A 23,596-nucleotide genomic window follows, 5' to 3' on the forward strand; every position below is an offset into this window, starting at 1 on the left:
AGCTTCACCGCGGCTCGTCCCCGGCTGTTTGGACCAGCCGGTTGATGCCGAATTGGTTGAGGAACAAATGTGTTGCTGTGAATTAAATAAACGCACAAAAGTTGTTTGCCGGAATGGTGGAAAAAAAATAACGCCAAGTATTAGTCGATGGGTGAGAGAATTGTTTGTTTCCAAGAAATTCCAGACTACATTAATCTCAGCAGGAATACAATGGTGGGATTTTTGGTTTACGGGAAGGACAAGGTCGGATGCTTTGTATACTGCTCTGCAGAAAGATAATTCCACCCTTCTTCAAAGCAAAAAGCAGAGGGAAACCACCTTACCCGAGTCCGACGTTTGCAATCCTTTCTCCTATTTTTCCCACCCTCGGAGGGAGGACTTGAGGGAGGATGTGGGGCTGAGCCGGGGATTTCTTAGGCACTTCAGGCCGTTTGCACTAGAGAGGGTTCAAATCCCCGTGGGTTTCTGCAACACCCTGGGGGAGCTGGCCCGGGCTGGCAGAAGAAGCGCTTCTTGTCGATACAGAAATAAACTGCTCAAGGATTGAAGAAATAAGGTATGAAAAGTTTATCGCAATTGCAGTTAAAGGATAGTTATCTCCCTCTACATGTCTGAGAAATAAATTCGGCTGCTGAATCGGAGTCGGTCGAGGCACAGAAACTCTCAGCTTCATTGCCTTCGAGCGGGATAAATCTTTGATATCTGCTACTCTCAAAGACTTCCTGGTAAATACGGACAATGGCAGAGCAGCGAAGAGTTTGCACTGCTCAGACATGGCATCAATGTCGCAGTCCGTTTCACTCGTTTCCCTTAAAAATGTTAAGGACGTTCCCCGTACTTATCCTTGTCGGGTGCAGAGTAACGCCTCAGGCGAGCTGTGTCACAAACTAGCCTGAACGATCTCCACGGACCTTTGGGATTTCTTTTGTCGGAATATCCTTTTAAATCTGGCCCCAAATAGAGACACACCGGCCTAGAAACCCTCAAGCCCTCTCCCCACGCTGGTTCCTCCCCTTGCACTTGCTGCTTTCCCCAGCGTTGAGGACATGGATCTTCTCACAGAGGAAAACTCACTGCCTTCCACTTTGGTCCATAGAGATGTAGTAATTAAGACCCCTTAACTATAATCAAGAACCGATGTCCCTTTGAAAGCTTCCCTGGGAGGTTTAAGTAACTGAAGTGTATCCATAGATTATATTAATAATTACAAGAATAAATATTAATATAATGAATCCACAGTTGTTAATACTGATACAGTAAGAACTGTATTGATAAATACTAAAATAATAATGCCTTAGATGTATTATAATAATAATAATCTTTAACGAAATATCATCCCGGTGATCTTTTTGGTTAATGTCTGTACCGGCACAGGCGTGTGCTCACGGGCAATGCAGCACTGCGGGCTCTGAAACCTCCGTGTTGCTAAAGCCGCGAATGCTCCTTTTCTCTACTGCAGTTAACACTGTGGAGATAGGTTTCTTTCGGTTTTTTCTCTTAATTAGTTAGTGAGTAGCAAAGCTTAAAAAAAGCCTCTACCCTAAAACAACAAAAAATCTGCTCCAAAACCCCAACAACAAAGTACTGAGACGACACCGCAAAACAGAGAAATAACTATAAAATCGGTTAAGATTTTCCTAACCTTTTTTCCGCCCACTTTGGCCCACATATTGCCCAAATTCCCAAAGGGAGAGGAGGTTTTTCCTTGCTTTCTCTCTGTAACATTCGAGCGTTATCTGTGTTTGAGCTGTCCTGGGAAAAAGCGTGATTTGTCCCTTTCCGCTTCGGTGCCAGCGATGCTGAGGCTTCCCGGGCGTCCGGCAGCCCCCACTGGGCTTTAGGGGTACAGCTGCTCCCCGATACCACCCTATCTCAGTGGGCTGACAGCTGCTCTCCTACCCCTTTGGGTCACAAAGCATCGAGTTCCCATCCGTGGAGGCAACTGTTTTTGTTCAGGTTAATTATCCAGATTGCTAAACATGAGCCAAAATTGGGGGTACACTCAAGGTCTCCCAAGAGACGTCAACGCTGCCATTAATTTAAGCACAGGTTTGCTTGTGAACGTCTAGGCTGGGATCACCTCCACGGTTAAATTGGGATTTATTTCGGTTTAATTTTCTATTCTCAATCTTCTTCCCGGCAAATTTGTCCTACGGGGTCAGGGGGTCTTTGAGGTCTCTAGCATGAACATCGTCTGGGTGGAAAAACTCGAAACTTTCCCCGTTGAATCTTTTATGTCCTATGAAAAAATGGAAATGGAATCACGTATCTTTCAGCAACTTCCCCGGTCTTCATACCTTTTCACATCTCCATTTCCAGGCAACCTCTAGGGCTTCTTGTCCTCCAGCAAGGAGAACCAATTTACTTTCTTAATTATCAAGGAATATGGATGCAAAAAAAAGATATCAGATTACAGTACAATCACAAACTAAAGAATTAATCACATATACATGGTGTCAGAAAAGCTGGATGCAAATGTGCCTTTTTTTCCTTACCATTTATTTCCTGTCTGCACTAAGTTATTTTCCCTCCTTTCCACTGACAGATACACTTGTGTTATGCAGAGACAGCTCTCCTTGTCTTCATGCCACTGTTTGGAGTTGTCTACAGATCATAATTTCCACTCAAAAATTCCTCAATTTCAGAATTCTGGGTTTTTGTGGGTTTCTTTTCCTATTGATTTATTTCGTTTTGTTTTGTTTTTCTTTTGCACAGTGTTCTTAAAACACTGATACTGAGACACGGAGCACAATAATTTCCCATGGGAATGGAGGTTTGATATACTCAGCTCCATGGTCACAGCAGCGCCGCCTGAGCTTCTCCCCACGTCCCTGCAGTGGTATCTCACAGCCTCCGTGTGGAACATTTTGATGGGCTCAGACTACATTTTTCTTTCTTACTTGAGTCCAATCCTTGCTGCTGATCAGTGCAGTAGGGGAGCAATTTGGATTTCCAAAGCATAATATAGGGGGAAAAAAAAAGATTCACAATGTCGGTATTACTCTCAGCCACATTAAAAAAAATCGCTCAAAACAAAACTTCAGTCATTCTTTTTGACAAATGTCCCTCCTATATTGTGCAGAGCAGTTTCTTTATAGCCAGAGGCAAAGCCTGTGCACACACTTGCAAGCCCACATGGTAGCAGACTGTATGTGGCCAGTCCTTCTCTTCCCACTAACAAGATAACTTCTCAATACCTGTGCCTGAATCAGTTCAGATTCACCAAGAGAGGCAGATCTGAGTTCTCTCTCCTTGTATAGTGTGTATACCACATCAGAGCACTCTCCAAGCACCCGTCTGACAGATGGTTCACGATTAATGTTGCCTTTCCACTGTCATTATGTACAACTTTTCCTGCTGACTAGTCACGTATCACAAGACAACAGGCAAGTGCCGGATCATTTTTATGAATGCCAGGACCAATAAATGCTGCTTGCTGGTCCTCGGTGGTTGTGAGCAATGTTACCCCCTGTGCTGCTTAGTGTAATCACACATTTGTGTACCCAGGCCCTGACTGTTAAAGGCAGAGTGTGTGTCATTGCCATCAGTGGCTTCATATTTTCCATTTGTTACCAAACACGTGTCAGAAACGCCATCAGTTGTTGTTTAAGAAAGGAGATTAAGAGGTGAATATTGATTCCTCATGGCTGGATTACTGTGATGATGTCTTTGCTTGAGCTCTCCTTTTCGTACTCCTAATAAAGGAGACATTTTCCTTAGGCCATAACAGCTAGTAGCCTTTCTAAAAGCAGAAGAGTTTTATCTTGGATATTCTAAAATATCTATATTAGCTTTCCCTGATCCCTACAATTCTTGGGTACAATGACCAAGGGATTTCAAACAAGGGGCAATGAGTACAAGCTGGAACATAAGAAGTTCCAAAGAAACATAAGGAAAAAGTTCTTCCCTGTTGGGGTGAGGAAGCACTGGAAGGGGCTGCCCAGATAAGTTGTGGAGTCTCCTCTGGAGACATTCCAAACCCACCTGAATGAGTTCCTGTGTGACCTACTCTAGGTGGTCCTGCTCTGGCAGGGGGGTTGGATTAGGCAATCTTTTGAGGTCCCTTCCAGCCCTTGAGATTCTGTGATCCTGTGATTCAGACACAATGCCTCTTCTGGCTCTGCTATAGGGGAGGAAATCCAGAATTGTTTCAGGAGAAAGGAGTCAGAGCACTCCACAAGCTACGTCCCTCCCTGTCTCTGCTAGGATATAAATCTTCAGATATATATTGTAATGAAAGAAACCATCCCATGTGCACTGGAACTAATTAAACCCCCATCCCATGTTCCCAACAGAGGGGACATACATTGGGAGTGGCACAACTCCTCCACACACAGAGGCTGACTTGCACCTTCCCACACTGGTTGCTAGCTAGAGTTACGGGCCTTTGAAAGATGCTGAGCAAATGTTTTGGCTCTTGGCCTGTGTCAAGCCTCTTTTGTTCTGGTTTTGTTCCTATTGTTGCTTGTACTACAGCTGGAATGGGTATGGTGGGTATGTCTTCTGCTGCTACACTCACATTCCCTTTTGTTATGTGGGTATGTACCCCGAGAACCATGCCCTAATCTTGCAGCAGGTCATCTCCATTGCTTGTGCTGCCTCCAATAGCTTATGGTTCTGATAGGACTGTGTTAAAAGGGAATGAATTGATGGATGGAGGAGGACTGACCATCAAGCCTCAAGCCTCATCAGTTGTCTAAAAGGGGCTCTCTGAACTCAACTCCAAAGTATCAAAATGGCTCTGATGTACCATTTATTTCAGGGAAAGAGGAAAAATGGATGCTGAGGCTTGTTCTGCCACTAGCTCTTGAAATGAAGCTATCAGAGGATGACTATTATCCACACTAGCTGAAAAGCAATATGAATGGAAACTGATGCAATTTTCACATGCAGATAAACCCTTTAATCTCATTTTGCATAATTGTATCGTTGCAAAGGGATTATGCACTGTTGAAATTTCAGATATCCTCTTGCCTAGATCATTTCTCAGAGCCTTTAGTTGACAGTATTGTTGTATATAATAATTATAGCTCATGATCATCTTACTTTGCCCAGCTGTTATTGATATAACTCATAAGACAGACGTTGTTCTAAAAACATACTACTAATAAATGCCACTGAAACCTGTGTGCATACAAAATACAATGGAGTGAAAAATAATAAACCTGCTACAGTGAATGATCTGAACAAAGCAATAGTCACATATAGTGAGACCTGAAAGCCTCCAAGGCAGAAACATTTACTGGAATTGCTCCCAAAACACACAATTCAAAGTGGGCAGAACAAAGGAGGTTTGGTTTATCTCAGCAAGGAGTCAATTTATACCAGAGAAATTGAGGAGATGGTATTTGATATTTGTAGACAATGGTGTATCTTGACTATATTAGCTCTTTGCAGCTCCTCTGGTCCCCAGCTCAAGAGGTATCAAAGGAGGGGTGAGAATGAGCCTTACAATAGACAAAGTTGGCAGTTTGTTCTTACGAGAATCTTCCGAACAGAAATATCCTTTTTCCTAGCTTTCCTGTAACTCCTCTTTCCTAGTTCCCACTTCGCAAGAGTTAAAATTGCACCAACTTTCTTCTTCTGCCAGCTTGACTGTTTAGTGGGAGGCACTGAAAAGTGGACACCAACCTGCTCTGCTCCTCCATCTGAGCACCAGGGATGCAGCCTGTGTGCAAGTACAGATATTGTGAAACATTTCTTCCTGGTCAATTGAAGTGAAGACAACTGAACCCATACTTGCCCTTAGCTGAAGGGCAGTGTCAAAACTTCATTTTCTTTTTGATTAACTCTCAGATTAAGTAATTTAAAGGGAACGAAAGTGATTCTGCTGAGTGACACCAATTTCAGTCTGATTCATTTTACTGTGTTGTAAAAACAATTATGTGCCTGGCACCCTCCAGAACATTGAACACTGTTCAATAACCATCAGATCTACTGAGATGAAACTGATACAGCTTGTTAGAGCATAAACTTACTGAAAATGTGCTTTGCAGCCAGATCAAGCAGACAATGGCTTTGGTGGTTTTTTGGGTTTTTTGATTTGTTTTTTTTTTAATATGAGCTTGGCTTGTCTTCCTCAACATAAACAAAAAGGTGCAGTTACTGTAGTCACTTTTAATCAGATTCTTAAAGGAGTCTAATTCTCATTTGATCACTTAATTGTATTAATCTGAGTTTTCAGAAGAGTGAACAATCTGTGGAAATGTGAAAAAATGTGAAAGCATTCTGGGTCATGGGCTTTCAAAGGACTAAAGTTTTTTAATATCTTGGGACATATTTTTAAGTACTTATCAATGATGTAGAAGCCAGAAATGGCCAGCTTCAATTTAAACTGTTAAATAAAATGTGCAATTGTTCCCAAGGATGTCTCATCCTGTCCTAACTCACTGGTCAGGGCTGCACACAGCACACTGAGGAACTTTCAGAAATCCAGTTCTGAGCCCTTTCCTGACAAATTAGCCACTGTAGTACCTCAGCTGATAATCACTATTAAACCCCCCAAAAGAGAATTAGTTCTGTATCCTTTTTCTTCTTCCACAGTGACACAAGACAATGAAGAACTGTACATCTCAGAAACTTCCTTTTGTAGACACAGAACCTCTGTTATTGATATTCTTCTATTGAAACAGTTGACTTAGAAAAGTAATATCCAAGAGCACCAGGAAAGTTCACTGTTGTCTCTGGGATGGTCAGAACAAGGCCATAGAGATGAATGTTACAGGATCTCACACTTTGCCCAAGAGTCAGGATGAGCTGAAGCCTCTAAGGATTATCTTTGCTATTGGTTCCAAGTGTATGTCATTAACAGTTGGAGCAGGAACCAAAACCAGGCTAAAGCTCAGAAAATTATCTACTCCACACTGAAGAGGTCTGATTCTGTTCCTCACTCTGTGGGTCACAGACAAAGTCCCAGAGGTCCAGTGACATGGACAATCATCTCTGTCAATCAGCAAAAAGCTTGGTGTCTCAGTTTCCCTGTCTACAAAACTGTCATAACTATATTTTCCCAATCCATTAGTGATGCCTTGTACAGTCTTTGTAATATGCCATGCCTCATTTCAACTGAAAGATGAAGGACAAAAAAAAGAGATACTAACTGCCTTGACTGCTGTCCCTCATTCATACAGTTATGCTGTATGAATGCTTCTTCCTTCTTCTTTATGTTCAAATATTATTCCAGTACTTAGAAGGTCTCTGGAAAAAAATGAAACTTCTCCCTCCACCTGCAAGTAGATCTTCCTTCAACTTAGAAGTCCCTCTGCCTTCCATTGTATGGGTTCACATGTGGCAGTGAATCACTGTGCTGAGAATCTAGTTGACAGAAAAACAGCAAGGATGCAACTCTTGATCTCTTTCCAGGCTCATATAGTTCTTCTCACGGTGACCTGATTAACTGCATGTCATACATGTGCTCATTTCCAGCGACTTACATTGTGCTGTATTTTTACAGTCTTGCTTCAGACTGCTTGATTTCTACTAAAACTTTATTAAACTACACAAAACGCTCAATATTTTATGTATGTGCTATATTGGAATTATCTTCCTTAGCACAGACACATCCGTCTGACAAGGCTAAATAGCTTGCATCAGGAGCTGATTCGGGGGGATCAGATTGATGGTATGAACTAAATTTGTTCCTGGTGCAACGTTGCTGAGGTTAGTGAAATGCAGAACATCAGCTCAGTCAGTGTTACAAAATTTGCTACTGATAAAAACTGAGCTAAAAAAAAACCCCAACAGGAGGATGGGACACTGATTAACATTTAATTCTGTTTCATGTTGCTATTCTACTCATCCCTTGCTCAGTCAGCTGCTCCATCCCCACCTTCCCTCAGTGGCTGCCCACTTTGACATAGAAGAACTGAAGAGTGAACAACTGATCAGAGAACAACTGAGTGGCCTCTGTGGCTACCTCTGCAGCAGATCTGGAAAGTCCTTTTGTCAAAAATCACAAACCAGCATTTTTTATAACATAATTCTACGGGTGAAGTTCAAAGTAAGAGTGCTGAACACCAAACTGGCACAACTAACAGCAGCAAGCTCTGGACAGGATGGTGATCAGGCAGAATGAAGTACTGGATTGTATTTGTTCTGTTGCTGGCAGAGGAAACATGAAGCAATAATCTCAAATGCCCTTTTTATCAAGGTAGATGCTGTGAGTACTTTGGATGGGGTCAGTGTCTTCATATCTACAGTTTTGTTAATATATAGTAAATAAATGTACATTTTATGAAATAGAGCTTGAAAAAGAAATCACTTCATCCAATGAAGAAATGTCAGACATGTGAGGTCTTTTTGCCTCTAGTCAGATGAAAACTAGGCCAAGGGAGGGCATATCTGTGAGTAGTTGAGTGGTCTCTTAACAGGGTTAAGTGCAAAATGAATGACTCTCAATGGAGCAATATAAACAACACGCTCTGCCAAACCCCCAGACTTACAAGATCACAGTTGGTGTTCCTCATTTTGGCTTCTTCCACTCTTGGCTCTTTGTGAGCCTGAGATGTGAGACTCTACTTTATGACATTAATACATTTATTTTTATACTATTTACAGTCTTATGAAGAGTCATAAATGTACAGGTTTGGTTTAAACATATCTTGCCTTGTGAAAAGAAAATTTTCAATATGTGGTGCAAGCACTCAGCTGTTCAGCTGAAGTTCAGTATTAAGCTTTATTCCTCACAAACTGTATTCAACTGAGGAGGCCAGACACCACACTGGCATGCTTAGTAAGCATTTTTCATTGACCAAAACAAGAGCTGGCAGCAATCAGACACCACCATAACAAGTATATATACACAACAAGTTCCAGTACAACAGTTTCACGCCAGGACACCCACAAATCCTGACATTTCTTTTTAAAGGCAAATTTCACTGGTCTTCTCTTGAAGGACGTTACCTGCTGGCAAAGCTGTAAAAATTGGAGCTATTGCCAAAGAGTTATGGGTTTTTTTCTAAAAAAAGGAGACAACAAAATGCTTCTGTCAGTTCCTGATGAACAATATTATCTGCGGAAGAGAGGATCTCTCTGATTTGAGGACACAAAAATTTTAGAAGCACAGGTTTGCTCAAGCCCCATGAGGAAGGAAATGCCATAATTAACATGTTAGTTTCCATAGTGTTCACACTTCAGGCTGAAACTTTAAACAACCTAGTTCAGATTTTGAAAGTGGTATAGCTAAGTGAGAGATGTACATTCATTGTCAGTTCTCAGTGAAGTAAGTTAAAAATATCTCAGATATTGCTTCACAAGGCAGGTTCCAAAATGCTACAAATCTGCTTCAGGGAAGTGTTTAATTATTTTGGTGGTACTCACTTATCATCACCTATGTATCACTGGAAGGTTTGAGACCAGGTACTCCATACAACCACCATAAGCCTGTAGAACAGATATTTGCTTTGAAAGCAGTTGGAAACTGTAAGAAAGCACACCTTTTCCCCCTAGCTTGTGACACTGCTCCCACAGATTCTGTTAAACTTGCACTTGGGACTATGGAACAACTTGCAAAACAGATCCTGAAAATCCCTTGCCTGGCAGTAAGTTTGTCCTATATTGTCTCCAGTAATGACATAATGGTCAGAGTGAAGGAAGCAGAAGCTAGCACCTTCCTTGTCAAGGTTTTCCTTTCTAAATATAACTCATATCAAGCCAATACATCATTTCCGAGACACTTACATACACTGAATATTGCTGATTAATCATCTAGCACATAAAGAAAATCGCTTCCCCTCTTAGCAATGTTCAGTCCTTCATTCTAAATCACTTTAAAATGAAAAGTAGGAATCTTCTGCTCTTTCAATGCTTTGCCTTAACATCTGTAAATAGTATACTGAGGACATAATGCTGAGTCAGAAGAAGAAAAATCACCCACTGAGTAACTCACATCTCTTTTCACTACAGTGGAAAATCAAACACTAACAGTGATGTGGTCCACTGAAATGCATCATTTTCTGCTGAATGCAGTTCACCTCTGTCTGGCTGGCACCCACTATTGGCAGAATACTTCTGGAAGGTGATAGTTCTTGGACAGATTGCCACCTAGTTTCTCTTTGCTTTCTTCCTTTGTCCTCAAATTTATTTGTAGTGACTTACTCAGGACACTCTCTGCTATTCTTTGTGTCTAATAGCTGTCACACTGCTGCCACAAGTGATTGAATATTTTCATAAGGAGACCAAGGATCTAGTGGACTGGAATTAGAGAACAGAAAAAATACTGTGAATATAGTCCTCCAAGTGTTTCTTTACTTGCTAATCGGACTATCGGGCTGTTGCAGGGTGATGACCACATCCTGTGTGATCTCTTGAGTCTGGATTGGAGTTGTAGCTGTCCAGTGGCTCTGAATCTTACTTGATACCTCCTAAAAATCATTTCCACTATGGAGCAACAAAAACAATACTTCTCAGCATACCTGAGCTCACAAGTGGGCTACAGAAATGGGTCTATGTCCCATCCTAGGTGTAACCTCAAGTGCCCATACTTACCTAGAGTATGTGTTTGTATTACGTGGCTTCATGAAGTGCTAAAGGAGAAATCGTGGGCACAGTCTCTTTTTGCACGGAACTTTTTGCAGAAAGCAGAGTCCATAAACTGGGTTCTGTGTCTGACTCCACTCTGTCATTACTACTGATAGGATACAGTAACTGATGTGAAATTTCCTAAAAGATCCCTCCCCTGCCTTCCTCACACTGCATCTAAACTTCAGTTTGATGGCTGCCCAGAACACACTATGAATGGTGTATTAGGAAGGTAAAGATATGTTGCAGGTGACAGAGGTGTGTGGAGCCAGGTCTGGGGATGCACTATGCTTGGTCCTAGCATCTAAGGTCAGACGTAACTTAGGAGTAACTAAGAAGTTACTAAAGGAGCAATTAAAGAGGTAACTAAAGAAGTTTTGCTGCTAGTTTCAGCAAGGATTTGCGAACAAGCTGGAAAAATCCTCGTTCTTATTCAGGCTGTTATAGTTAAAGTGATACCAGATGGGTTTATATATATATATATATAGTAAAGATAGTAAAGAGAGAAACATCCCAATAACACACTCCGTTTAAAATTACAGCCTCGGGTTGAATGCAGAGTCAGTATCAATCTAGGCTGTGCTGGGAAGAGAGGAGAAGTGACTGGTATTACCTTGCTCTGAGAACCACAATCTACCCTTTCCCTTACCACATCACTTCGACTAAGGGTAACGGATAACTCTGAAATTCTCCTGTCTGCAAAGCACCGGAGCGAAGCTAGCCACGAAGAGAAGGGCTCCAGCAGGCGGGCTCGCTGGCTGCCGTCAGCAGGATCCCTGTTTGCCCACGAATTTGGTGTAGTCTGTCCCCCTCTGCCGGTCATTGGCTACCGGCCGGTGCAGGACCCCGGCGGGAGGCCACGGGGCTGTGATGGAGGCTGATGACACCAACCAAGCTGGGGAGAAAAAAAAAACCCAACAGATCCAAAGACTCATTAATATGTGATAATGTAGCAGGATTCAAGGAGGGACTTTTACCGAGGTCCTCAAGCAACTGAGGCTTGGATTTGTGATTCAAAATGACAACAAACCCGTATATTTCCAAGTGATCACTGCCCTGGTGTAACTGGGGGATAAGGTATGATAGTAAAAGTCCATAATAGCATGTGCTGTTATAATATTTTAATAGTAACCTCTGCTATATGTAGCCACGGATGGCTGATATCAAAGCCACATTTCTGCATGCAGTTATTAAAAGTGGACTGTTTCCTAGAAAGGGCAAGATTTTGGGATCTTTGATAACAAACACAAATATAGCTGAGCTGGTGTATTCCTACCTGTAATAGCTCAGTCTCTGTACTGCTTCTTTGTATCATTATAACTGTATTAATGCCTGGAAACTTCTGTTGCTCAAACTGTTACTGAGGAATCCTGCTTGCTAGTGTAGGAAATGATTCAGGAAGCAAAATGTACAGAAGAAACGTATACTCATAGATCGTCTTACAGAGTTGTGCCTTGCACAATCACAACACTGCAGCTGATTTATTTACAAAGAAAGAACACAGAGAAACACTGTAAGAGAAATGCTTATGATAGGAAAAAATACAATGTGCAGGTAAAATAATATAAACACCCAACTGCAGTTGATGAGGATAAGATACAATGCAGATGTAGAATTTCTACAGCATGATGTTCTAAGAATTACAAGGAAAGTTCAGAGAGTGGAAATATCTTATTAGTCAAATAACATAGGAAAAGCAGGCAAGCATTTAATCTCAAGACAAAATTTGAAACAATTCTGATGTACACCATCAAGCTGGAGTACCAGCTCCCCTCTGTGGACTTTTCTTCCCAATTTTGGTGTCCAATTCTGTCTGTCATTTGAGTTTCTTCACTTGATTTGTTAAATGGCAAAAAATACAGTGCCTTGGGGAAACACAAAGAGATGTTTTGAATTCTTAAGTCAAGCATCTCAAGATGTAAAAGAAAAAACGCTACCCTTTCTGGGAGTAGCTCTCCTTTTTACCTCTTGATACTGGTGTCTTTTTATCTGTTAGAATTAACTCTGTTCTTGTTAATGGAATAATTTGTCAGATGCATGCATACATTATCCTATAAATAAATGAACAAGATGCAGGGTTAGAAAGGTATTAGCCTCCTCCCTTCTTCTCTACATGATCCTGGGCACACTGCATAATGTACAAAGCATCTTAATTAAGCACAGAAGATTTAATGGCACTAAATATGATCAGCCCTATACTGATCCCATTACTCTAAAGAACCCAATAAATGAGGCTCAACAGTTTCAATTTCACTTCGCTGCAATCTCGTCAGCATTCCAATTCCATCACTTCTGAGAAATCAGCAGTTTCAATGGAAAATAACCCTCTTTCTCAGTCAGGCCCCATTCTACAACCACTTATTAGTAGAGCTAATTCTGTGTAGGAATGATCCAGAACTGCATACCAGAACCTTTTCCAGCCATCAGCTAAGCCACGACTCCTTTACATAAAGAAGTAAAAAGAACTGACCTAGTAATTAGGACCTTTTTTCTTCCAAGATTTCTTTTTCTTATATCTTTTTTTCCTGGTAATACTTAATGAAAAATAATACCAGAATTATATAGTAAATTAATTAAGTATGTATTTATAGAAGTACTAACTGTGTCAAAATATGTATACAGTACTGATCTGGGTAATACAACACATGCCGTATTTACAAGTGTGACCCAAATTAGCTCAAATACTTCATGCCCAATTGTACTGGTGGCATTCAGATACTACAAAGACTAACTGCTAGTATTTATGAAGCGCTCAGAGATTCTCATGAGAAAAATACCTTGGACGGTAGAACCATTATGATTTCTCTGTATCTCTGGCTACTATGTATTGAACTGTCACTAACTTCTGGTAATAGGCTTGTTTACTTAGCAAGCTATTGCACAAAAGGTCAGAAGATGTTGAAGTAGCAAAATATATAAGGTACTCATTATAGACAGATATCTTTGGAAGGTCACAGGATGTCTCCTGCACGTAAATCCTCAGATCAGACTTTACTGAGAAGAAAAGGCTGTGAAGGAGAACATGAAGCTGCTTTGTTCTAAACTTGTTTGAAACACATGAACAACACTGGTAACTCCTTAATTGGTGTATCAACAAATGACAAGCCTAGTTGATACCCCTACTGAACTGCTTTCTGTACCAGATGTGCTTCTACCATAGTCCAGCCCAGTGCTGAGCTGGGAAAGATGTCTGTAAATGTCTCTTACTGGGGTGTATGTCCCTAACATTGATCAAACCAGAGCTTGGGCCTGTACTACAATCGGTGTTCATAGGTTGACCACTGAGTTTAAAGCTATAACTGGTCTTCATACAGCTCAGCAAGTGTTTGAGGCTCACCTCAGGCATAAATGTTAGAAGGAACAAAACATTAACAACAGAAAATGAGCCTGTGGCTCAATCATCCCTACCTCCTGCTCAAGAGGATCTGATTTCCTCCTTGCTTTTTCTCCAAGTCAGAGTCTCCATGTCCTCTCTTTCACCTCATTTTTTCCAGACATTCACACTTTCATTCTTTCCTGGAAGACTCCTTAGAAAATAACACCGAGGTCAAAGTCAAAGTCAAAGTCAAAAAAAAAGATGTGTCCAAAGGTCAAAAATAAACCCAAAACAAATCAAATTAAAGCTTTGCTCCTCAAATTATTGAAAGTCCAAACTACGGGAAGCTTACAGAACTTTTATATCAGACTTCATCAGGGACAGGACTTAACAATGTCAGTCAAAACCACTTGGATAAGCCACGTGTTTGGAACAGGATAATATAGCTTAATATGACTCATGAAAAATTGGTATCTTCTCAGTGCTCACTGATGAGGGATAAAGTTTTCTTTGTTCAATTCATCTATCTTGAATGCCCTGAATTCTTGTCAAGGTGATTCTGTCTCAAAATATTAGAAGTCATTTCTGAACAAGAGTTTACAGAAAAAGATGTAAAGTTGACATTTTTCTTTTGACAGTGATGAATTCTTTTGACAGTGATGAATCCGAAGAAAATGACCAGTGAATGCTATTTCTGGCTGACTGACCACATCAAGGCAAGGCTAAACGAGGTATTAAAACACTGTCTCAGCAACAAAGCAGCAATCTTGAAACATCGAAAATGGAGGGATTACCCTTGAGATGTGGAGCTGGCAGATCACATCCTGTCCAAGTTTTATGTCCTACTCAAATTTTGGAAAGAAGATGCCTCTGCCCTCACGGCCAGGGTCCAGCTTACAGAGAAAAATCTTATGTTTCCTTGGTCAGCTATTGGGCTATAAGTTGTCATAACTATGAGGGGGTTAACAGAACAGAGGAACACTTCAAGAGTTACGAAATAATGACATTAAAGCTGCTTTCTGATGCAGATCTTCTAGGCCTGGGTTTTCAAACTACTGCAAGATTTTTTCAAAACTGTAACTTTTAACTGTAACAGCAAACAGGATGGTAAGAATATTGGAAGATTATAGAATGCACATGATTTTCCTTTAGTCTTCCGCACTCAAAAAAAGTCTTAAGTGACAACTCCTTATTTTTCCTGATTTCTTTTACAGCAACCATTTCTTTTCCTAACCAACTCACACTCAAAAGCACTCATGGCCAAGAAAGCCAATGGCATCCTGGGGTGTATTAGCAGAACTGCAGTTAGTAGGTTGAGAGAGGTTCTCCTTGCCCCCTACTCTGCCCTTGTGAGACTGCCTCTGGAATATTGTGTCCAGTTCTGGGCCCCTCAGGTCCAGAAGGACAGGGAGCTGCTGGAGAGTGTTCAGCACAGGGCCACAAAGATGATGAAGAGAGAGGAGCATCTCCCTTATGATGAAAGGCTGAGGGAGCTGGGGCTCTTTGGCTTGGAGGAGAATGAGGGGTCATCTCATTAATGTTTACAAATATGTAAAGGGCAGGTGTCAGGAGGATGGAGCCAGGCTGTTCTCAGTGACGTCCAATGGTAGGACAAGGGGCAATGGGTATAAACTGGAATACAAGAGGTTCCAAAGAAATACAAGGGAAAACTTCTTCCCTGTTGAGGTGAGGGAGCACTGGAACAGGTTGCCCAGATGGGTTGTGGAGTCTCCTTCTCTGAGGACATTCCAAACCCACCTGGATGGGTTCCTGTGTGACCTACTCTAGATGGTCCTGCTCTGGCAAGGGACTTGCACTAGGTGATCCTTCAAGATCCCTTCCAGCCCTTAAGATTCTGTGATTCTGTAACTGTTTCTTTCTCTGAGCTTATCTGTCAAGACAGTATAATCTGTCGAGACAGCAAAATCTGCTCAGTATGCTGTTGACTCCACATTCTCTCTTGCACCCAAAAGTCATACTCACTAGCAGTTCCAAATGCTGCATCACAAAGCAGAAGCAGTTTGAAGAAAATTAAAATTTCTAATTTCAAACTCTGTCTGTACTCAGAGGGAGATGTAGAATCTCTGTTCAACTAGGCCTTGGCAATCAAAGTAGATGGATTGCTTTTCCTCACTGTGGATGTATTATTTACAAACTGCCTGCTTTAGATGATAATCTGGATGCTTAGTTATTAATGACTACCAAACAGAAAGACAATTTCTCACTGTTTCAGAAGCTTCATACTAGCCCTCAATAATCGCTGGAACAAATGTTTCCATTGATATTTCTGACGAGTGCTGAAAAATAAGCTTCCTGGAATACAACTCAGAATTATGCTTTATTTCGATTGGGAATGAGGCCATTTACAGTGCTTCTTCATGTTCTTCTCTCGAGGCACGAATCCAGAAAATGCTGGCAAGCTCTCATAGACATATTAAGTTTTGACTTCTTGCCTAGCTTCAGTCATTATGAGAGAAATATGTGTAAGGATCACAAGGTAGTCCTTCAGAAAGAATAAACATTAGGGAGAGTACATACTCGCAAAGACCAAGTGTTAGAACAACGGGGGACACTGGGGCTAATAAATACTCTGAGTAATGACTGGTAGCACATGGCTGAAGCCAACTGCCATCAATGGGGGAATTCTGGAACAGGCTGCCAAGCTTTGTGCAAAACAAGACGCAGACACTAAAGCTTTTGATTTCTAGCAATCCAAGAGCTATGTTAAAATAATGCTGCGATCCCCCGTGCAATTATTTTGGCTTCCCCATTCAAGAGCCAGCAGAAATGATCTGCCAGCGCCTTGTCTTCATGCCGGGCACCAAGTCTACAACCCGACAGCTACAGCAGAACTTTCGAGGCCCTTTTTACCCCCAAGGTTTTGTCCCTGCACTTGTCACGCAGGGCTTGGCATTGGTTCAAGGTCAGCGGGAGCCTCCCCAGGCGGGCACTGACTGCGACAACCCCGTTAGAGACTGCATCCGCCCTATGGAGAAGGGAAGCTCGTACTCCGTGGGAGCGGGGCGCGTCTCCGAAACGGCGCAGGGCCAGGCCAGGCCGGTACCCCGGCGGGGCCGGCAGCACCGCTGTCCCGCGCCGGGAGCCGCTGAGGCACAACGGACACCGCGGGCGGACACTGCGGCCGAGCAGCCCCTTATCCTTTCTCGCCTTCTGATTGGGCGGAACCCTACTAACCCCGCCTCTTTCATCCCCGCCTCAATTAACATATTGTCGTTCTATTGGGCCAAGCGATCAGAGCGTTCTCTGATTGGATAAAACCGGCAAGGGGGTGGGGAAGTGTTGTTACGGCAACAAGAGGACGCGCTGCCGTGACGCGCGTACGCCGGATCTGCGCATGCGCATTCCAGCGCCCCGACCCGCCCTTCCCGCCCACAACTCAACGACCTGTCGTCGGCCCCCCTCGGCGTGGAGGGCGTGGCTTAATTTGAATGCCCACAGCCAATCACAGCCGAGAGCAGTGGGGTGATTTGAATATTGAGGGTGGGCGCCGAGGCCCTGCGTGAGGGATTGTGGGAAGTGGCGTCTGAGGGGAGCCTCGGTGAGGGTAGGTGGGGGTTCGCTCGTTGGGTTTGGTTCCTTAGGGCTGGGCGCGGCCCCATGGTGCGAAACCCGTGCCCATCTCAGAGTTCAGCTCTCCCTTCTGTGGCCGGGCTTCGTGTGAAAGGCTGGCAGCGGGGAGTTCTGTCTTTGGGCCAGTGTGCTGTGTGGTTTGAGGGAGTCCAAGAAGAGGGAGGTGGGTGGGTGTGAGGCCCGCAGCATCTGTAGGTCACAGCGTGTCCCTGAGACAACGTGGAGTTGTTCTCTAAGCAGCACTGGGTGTGCATGGTCTTCCTATCAAGGATTGGTGAGGCCCGAACCTTGTTGTGAGACTCTGCAGCTGGTTTTGGGTGGGATTTCTGGACCTTGTTTTAAGCAGATAAAAGCACAAAGGTCTGTCTACACCAGATCTGCCCAAACTGCCCTAACTCTGGGCTAATAGTAGTGCATAGGTCCTGGAGCAACCTCGTCTTAAATCTTTAAAGCAGGACAAAAATAATCTTACATGAATAGTAATGAATCAAAATTACCATATTTGGGAAAACAAAAGTAGACCCTGGGGTCTGTTGGTGCTGCTGACACAATGAGTAGCACCATTTCCATCCAGATTTTGCAACAGTTGTATGAATTCCTGTTACCGTGGAAACGGACTGAGATGGCTGAAAACCGAGCAGGTTGTTCTAACCTAATTGTTCAACACACACACACACAAAAGCTTGGATTTCCTTTTCTTTTTTTGATACCAGTTCCTTTAAACTAACCTTGCCCCATTGCCATGGCAGCCAGCAGCAGATTTACTAGAATTCATTTTAAATTTTACAATCCTGATATGTGTCATAAGGTTAAGAGTTTTATACCAACATTTTCTGTAGAATTAAAGATACAGTGAGTTCCTCAGATTTATTTGAGCAATCTGTAACATACTCAGTAGATTGCATTTGAGTGATATATAGATATGTATAGCATTTACGTTAAAGCAGCGTTATTTTTCTCTTTTGCTGCTTGTAAACACGAGGGTTGGAGCCTTTACTGGGATTAAAATTCACTCAGGATCCAGCAGCGATGCAGCTAGTCTATCTTCTGTCTCCCATTAGGCTGCATGTAAAAGTGCAAGAATTGCATGCTTAGGGGTTGTCTAGGAAAGTTCACCGAGAAATATGATTTATTATCTCTTCCAAAATACATGCCAGGATTGAAACTCTGAGTATTCTTAGAAGATTTCTTCTTTTAAGAGCTTGCAGGAAAGTTTTGAACGTCCTCATTTTGCCAGACTTATAAAAAAACCACTAGTATGAAGCAACAGTAACAAGGCACAATTTCTAGGCATAGTTCTGAAAGGACAAAATACAGGTCATTAGTATTATCTTATACTAACAGAAAAGTAGGTGTAAAAAACACTGAGCTGCTTTAAAAAAAAAAACCCAAACCCGCTGTTCTATGTTTTGTGTAGTGAAGAGCTCTTCTTCCAAACCTTTGCTACATTTTGGATCATATCTGTCCTAACAATAGCCCTCTTTAAGGAAGGATTGTCAAGCTAATGACTCCATTAAGGCAAGCGTGGGTTCACATATACTGCTACAACCATGTAATAACTCTTAGGAATTAAAAATCCATATGGCTCTCTCAGCTGTACTACACAACATGGGCAGCAGCTGCTCTCAAAAATATTATAACTGTTATTAAAAAAGGAATTAACTACACTGAATGGCTTGTGTAACTGCAACTTATAATTAAATAGAAGCAAATTTAGTGTAAAAAATGTTCATAATCTTCAGGCTGACCATCTTTTTGTCTTTTTCATTGTCCCTGTTTGTTTCAGGTTGCATTTAGATGCTGTAATCATGACCAAGGCCCCACAGGAATACACATTATAAAGGCACAGGCAACATTCTAGTCTCATCCTGTTACTGGGGAAGGGAAGCAGGCAGGGGATGAGACATACAGATGTAAGTGCCTCAGGGCTTTGCTTATCAACTCACTCTGGAAGCAGCTGCTCCCACTGGCAAATCTCTTATGGATCAGTAGAGGAGAAGTACAGCCTGATGAACCCCACCAGGTTTTTCAGGCTGGGAAAACCATTGGGAAGGGTTAAAAACTCCCTGGAGTCTGAAGGGCATCAATCCCTTTTGGCAGGCATCCTTTTTTTTCTTCATCTTGGCTCAGGTCTTGTGTTGTTCAGCTTTTCTCAAAATGAATGTTAAATCTGATGAGAGGAAGGGGGATTATGCCACAATTTTTCTGAGTCACTATGACCAAATTCCTTCATGTCTGCGTAACTGTTTCCGGGTCTATAAGACAGGGGTAGTGTTTAATTAAGACATAAGTCTCGTCAGGCCTACTTCTTCAGAGCTTGTTGTGTGAGGCTGTAATGTGAAAGGAGCTATATTTAATGCCATTAATTTAGGATCAGTGTTGCTGATGGCTTTGCTGTATTTCAGACTCTTGGTGCCAGACTGGTAATTATGTAAGACTAGAAGCTGTGGGCACTCTGAAGCTAGTAGGGGCTTTGTCATCGATATCATCTTTATTTATACTATGTGATAAGCCAGGGTGCAAGCCTACATTTAAGCCCAAGCTGACCTTACATACAAATTTCAATGATCCCTGGCACCTCAGAAAGCAGAGTTCACAGGATGGCTTAAATAGGCCCCCGTGCAGCCCTGTCTGCTTGTGAGTTGTGATGGGCACTAGCAAGGCTGTGCTAATCATAACATACTCCATAACACCATACAGCCAACGGGGAATGGATGAGAGAGCTCATGTTCCTTCCTGGAAGGCTTTAGTGTTGTATTCATCAGGGTGTCATGATCTGAGCAGGCAGCTGAGTTACAGGTATTTGGGGAAGTGACTAAGTCAAGGGGCATACATTGTAGTAACTCAGTTTCTGGCCAGATCCAGTGAAATAAAGAAACGTTTCTGTTTGGATCAGGATGTGGTCTTAACTCTTCCCTGACAGTAGTTTGCACTGGCTAGGAAAGTAAAACAAATTCATCATAAAGGGAAGTCCTCTTTGCCTACAAGCAAGAGACACTCTATGCAGTACCACCGCAGTAGCTCTGCCACTTAAAATGTGATCAAAACCTAACAAAACCCTCTACTTGGTGAGATTTACTGCTTCACAGACCAACGGAGCAAAATGTAAACTGCGGTGCATCCGTCTTTATTGCACAAGCATCCCTGGTTCTGTTATTGCCTTCCCCAGTCCCCCTGGGTGAATAGCCCTTTCCCCTTGCCAAGCTGAATAGACCAGGTGACTCCAAAACTGGCCACCCAGCAGATGCTTCTGCAGTACCAACTGTTCTGAATCCCCCACCTCATCTTTAGCCCCTTTTTCCTTTCCCCCCTCCCTCTCCCCCTCCCAGTGTCCTACCAATCTAGGCTGCCTGGCACATGCTGCAAGCTGCAGTCCCACTGGAGTGATATTGTGATGGAAATGAGGGAGGGGATGCAGGCAGAACTGCACAGATTTACAGCACTCTAAGGGTTTCCATTAAAATCCCTGACAACTTGTTATTTATGAGTAGACCAACAGCTCTTCTAATATCCAGGGCCTAGACCCCATTCACTTCAATAATGCTGGTTTGGAATAAATGAGGCAGAGGATGGAAACCAGTTCTGTTAGTATAATGGAGGAGGCTAATAGCTGTTTAGAGAAAACAACTGATGTAATTCCGGGACCCAATCCTTTCACCAGCAAAACAATAAAGGTTTGATTCTTCAGTGAATTTCACGTAGTGATTTAATTCAGTACAAGGAGGGTGATAAATGGCAGCGTTTGGATTTCGTGCTGTTATATACCCACTAAGCACTCTATTTGTACTAGTGCACTAGAGATAAAGGGACTCATTGACTCCTGTGCAAGTAGGAATAGGTCAGTCTGGATCTCCACAGCAGAGCAAAGATCAACAATGTGTCCTTACAAAATAATAGAAGTGACAAACCCGTTTTCTGTTTAAGTGCAATATCTTCATTTTTCAGTCTCACAGGAACCTGTCAGTGTTTCCTTCCCCAGATTTTTCTGAGCTGCCCAACCAAAACCAGTGTGGCAATATGTCCAAATGTTATTTTAGAAAGCTTTTTCCACCATTCCCTTCTCTGCTCTCTCCCCCTTCCCGTCACTGATATGATGAACACAGAAGCACCTCAGCTTACTAAGGAAGCACAGGACTGATCCCTGAAATAAAAGCTTCAACGAATTATCCATCTCTTCGACACAAGCTAAGTTGATTACCGAGAATAAACACTCAGTTGCTGGCTTCTACATGGCTTTCCTTCTCCTTTGTTCACCTGCATCTTGTCTATTTACATTCCTTTTGTCAGGAATCTTTATTTCCTTCCATCTTCTCGTGGTCTCCACGGAGCCTCATTAAGGTGAAGCAAAGAGCAGCAGCAGTGCTTCCAGTCTGCATTCTGCGGGGTGAAAAGCAGGGAGAGGCAGCACTGGCAGATGGACTGTGCTCCCTGCCTCTGCCTCCCCCACATCTGCAGCCTGAAAACCAGCACTGTGTTTTTAGAGAAAATTGACAATTCTGAAGGTCCAGATTGTTCTGCAGGAAGAGGAAAGTAGACATGGATAGCTGAAGAGACGAGGAGAATGGGTAGAGGAAAGAGGCTGTTCAAAGGGGCTGTGGCTGTGAGATTGGGAATTGAAAGAAGCTGTCAGTTATTTAAGTATCCTTTCAGATGCTCTTGCTTTCAGGGCTGAAATAGTTTGGGAATCTGATATCTGCAACTACCACCTTTGTCGCCAGTCTATTTTTTCTGCACCACAATTAACTTTTCCAAGTCAAAACGATGGTTTTCCCTGTGAAATGACCTGACATTGTGTGGTATGTGATGCCCTATGTGACCATAGGCAGCAGCGTGTCTTTCCATCTGAGAGGAATTATTATCTGGTTTGCATTTTATGCATACAGAAACATACCTGCTAATCTGAAAAGGATGTGCCATAGCCAAGGACAGACACTAAAAAGGTATTCTGTGTGAGTGGGAGAGAAAATCCAAGGGACAGACCTGCTTGTTAGAAAAGGAAGGCAAAGGGTCTGACAAAAATGAAGGAGAAGCAAAAGGAGAAGAGCTCTCTGAGGCTGAGTGGTTTTGCCTGGATGAAGGAACAAAAAATGCTACACTGGATTGTAGCAGTGGTCACTGACAGAAAGCAAACTGGGCCAGTTCCTAAGCTGGACCAAACTGAAGCACTGTAAAGGTTTAAGAAGACAAATATTCACAGAGATTTGGCCCAGAAAGTGACTTCTTCCTTTTAATTATATGTCTAATGAATGCCCATTCAAGTGCTGCATGAGCTTGGGTATAAATTGTGCCAACCCCCTACTGCCCCTTTTGAAAATTTATTTCAGGGTCATTGTCCAGTATGTATCAGCATAATACTGGATCTCATCCAAAGTATAACTATATCTTATTATCAGCCATTTGAGCTACTTCTAATGGTATTAAACCATAAAACTGAGATAGGGTTTAAACCTCTTATGGTTCGAAAGGCTAAATGCAGCAGTAACGTAAATAGTGCTGTAAATTACCAGCAAAATGAAAACTTGGTTAGAAAGTATATGATGTAATTTGTGCTTAGGGGTAAATTGGTCCCTGGCTGCCCAGGACAGGGAAGGTATGACCTCCATCAGGCTGAAGTATATGGCTGGAAGTCGGAATCCGTGTTATTATTTCTGTCATTATTACAGAAAACGGAGGACATACCTTAAAATACCTCAAAAAGCCACATCCTCATGAGATTTCCTGCAGTCTGACCCCCTCTGCTGGTCACCCAATTGCTGCCACTGTCCCAGGGCTGCCACTTCAATGTAGGCACCAAGATCTGGAGGAATGAGAGGAGCAGGCCAGTTGAAAACAAGACAGAGAGGTGACCATCGGGGGCACCTACACTTGGTACTGATAGCTGAAGGACAGAGATAGCATGGTGACACCTCTAACCCCAGGGGACTGGGTTTGGGTTTAGGATGTGGGCTGCTAAAGCCAGAACTAGCAACAGCGTAGAAAGGAAAGAGGTCGGATCACTGGCATTTGGGTAAACTACCAGGGTTTTAATAAAACTTGCTCCAGGTTGGCTCTGCTGCTGGCAAGTTGTAAACCAGCAGCAGCAGCAGAAAAATGGAATTTAGAGTGCAGACGTACGGGAAAAGGTTGGGGGGGAAAGCATTTTCTTGAAAAACAATGAGACTTTTTCCTGAG

At 42.6% G+C, this 23,596-nt stretch overlaps 1 long non-coding RNA gene across 1 annotated transcript; it reads right to left on the reverse strand.

Moving 5' to 3' along the window:
* Window positions 1-18,417: 18,417 nt before the first annotated feature.
* LOC133628947 (uncharacterized) lies at window positions 18,418-23,216 on the reverse strand. Its single transcript, XR_009820921.1, has 3 exons — window positions 23,105-23,216; window positions 21,624-21,802; window positions 18,418-18,723 (listed from the first exon to the last, which is right to left on the reverse strand). It is a non-coding gene; the product is annotated as an uncharacterized LOC133628947 (long non-coding RNA).
* Between the last annotated feature and the right edge of the window lie 380 nt (window positions 23,217-23,596).

This window comes from Colius striatus, chromosome Z (genome assembly GCF_028858725.1).
Source record: "Colius striatus isolate bColStr4 chromosome Z, bColStr4.1.hap1, whole genome shotgun sequence".
Taxonomy (NCBI): Eukaryota; Metazoa; Chordata; class Aves; order Coliiformes; family Coliidae; genus Colius; species Colius striatus.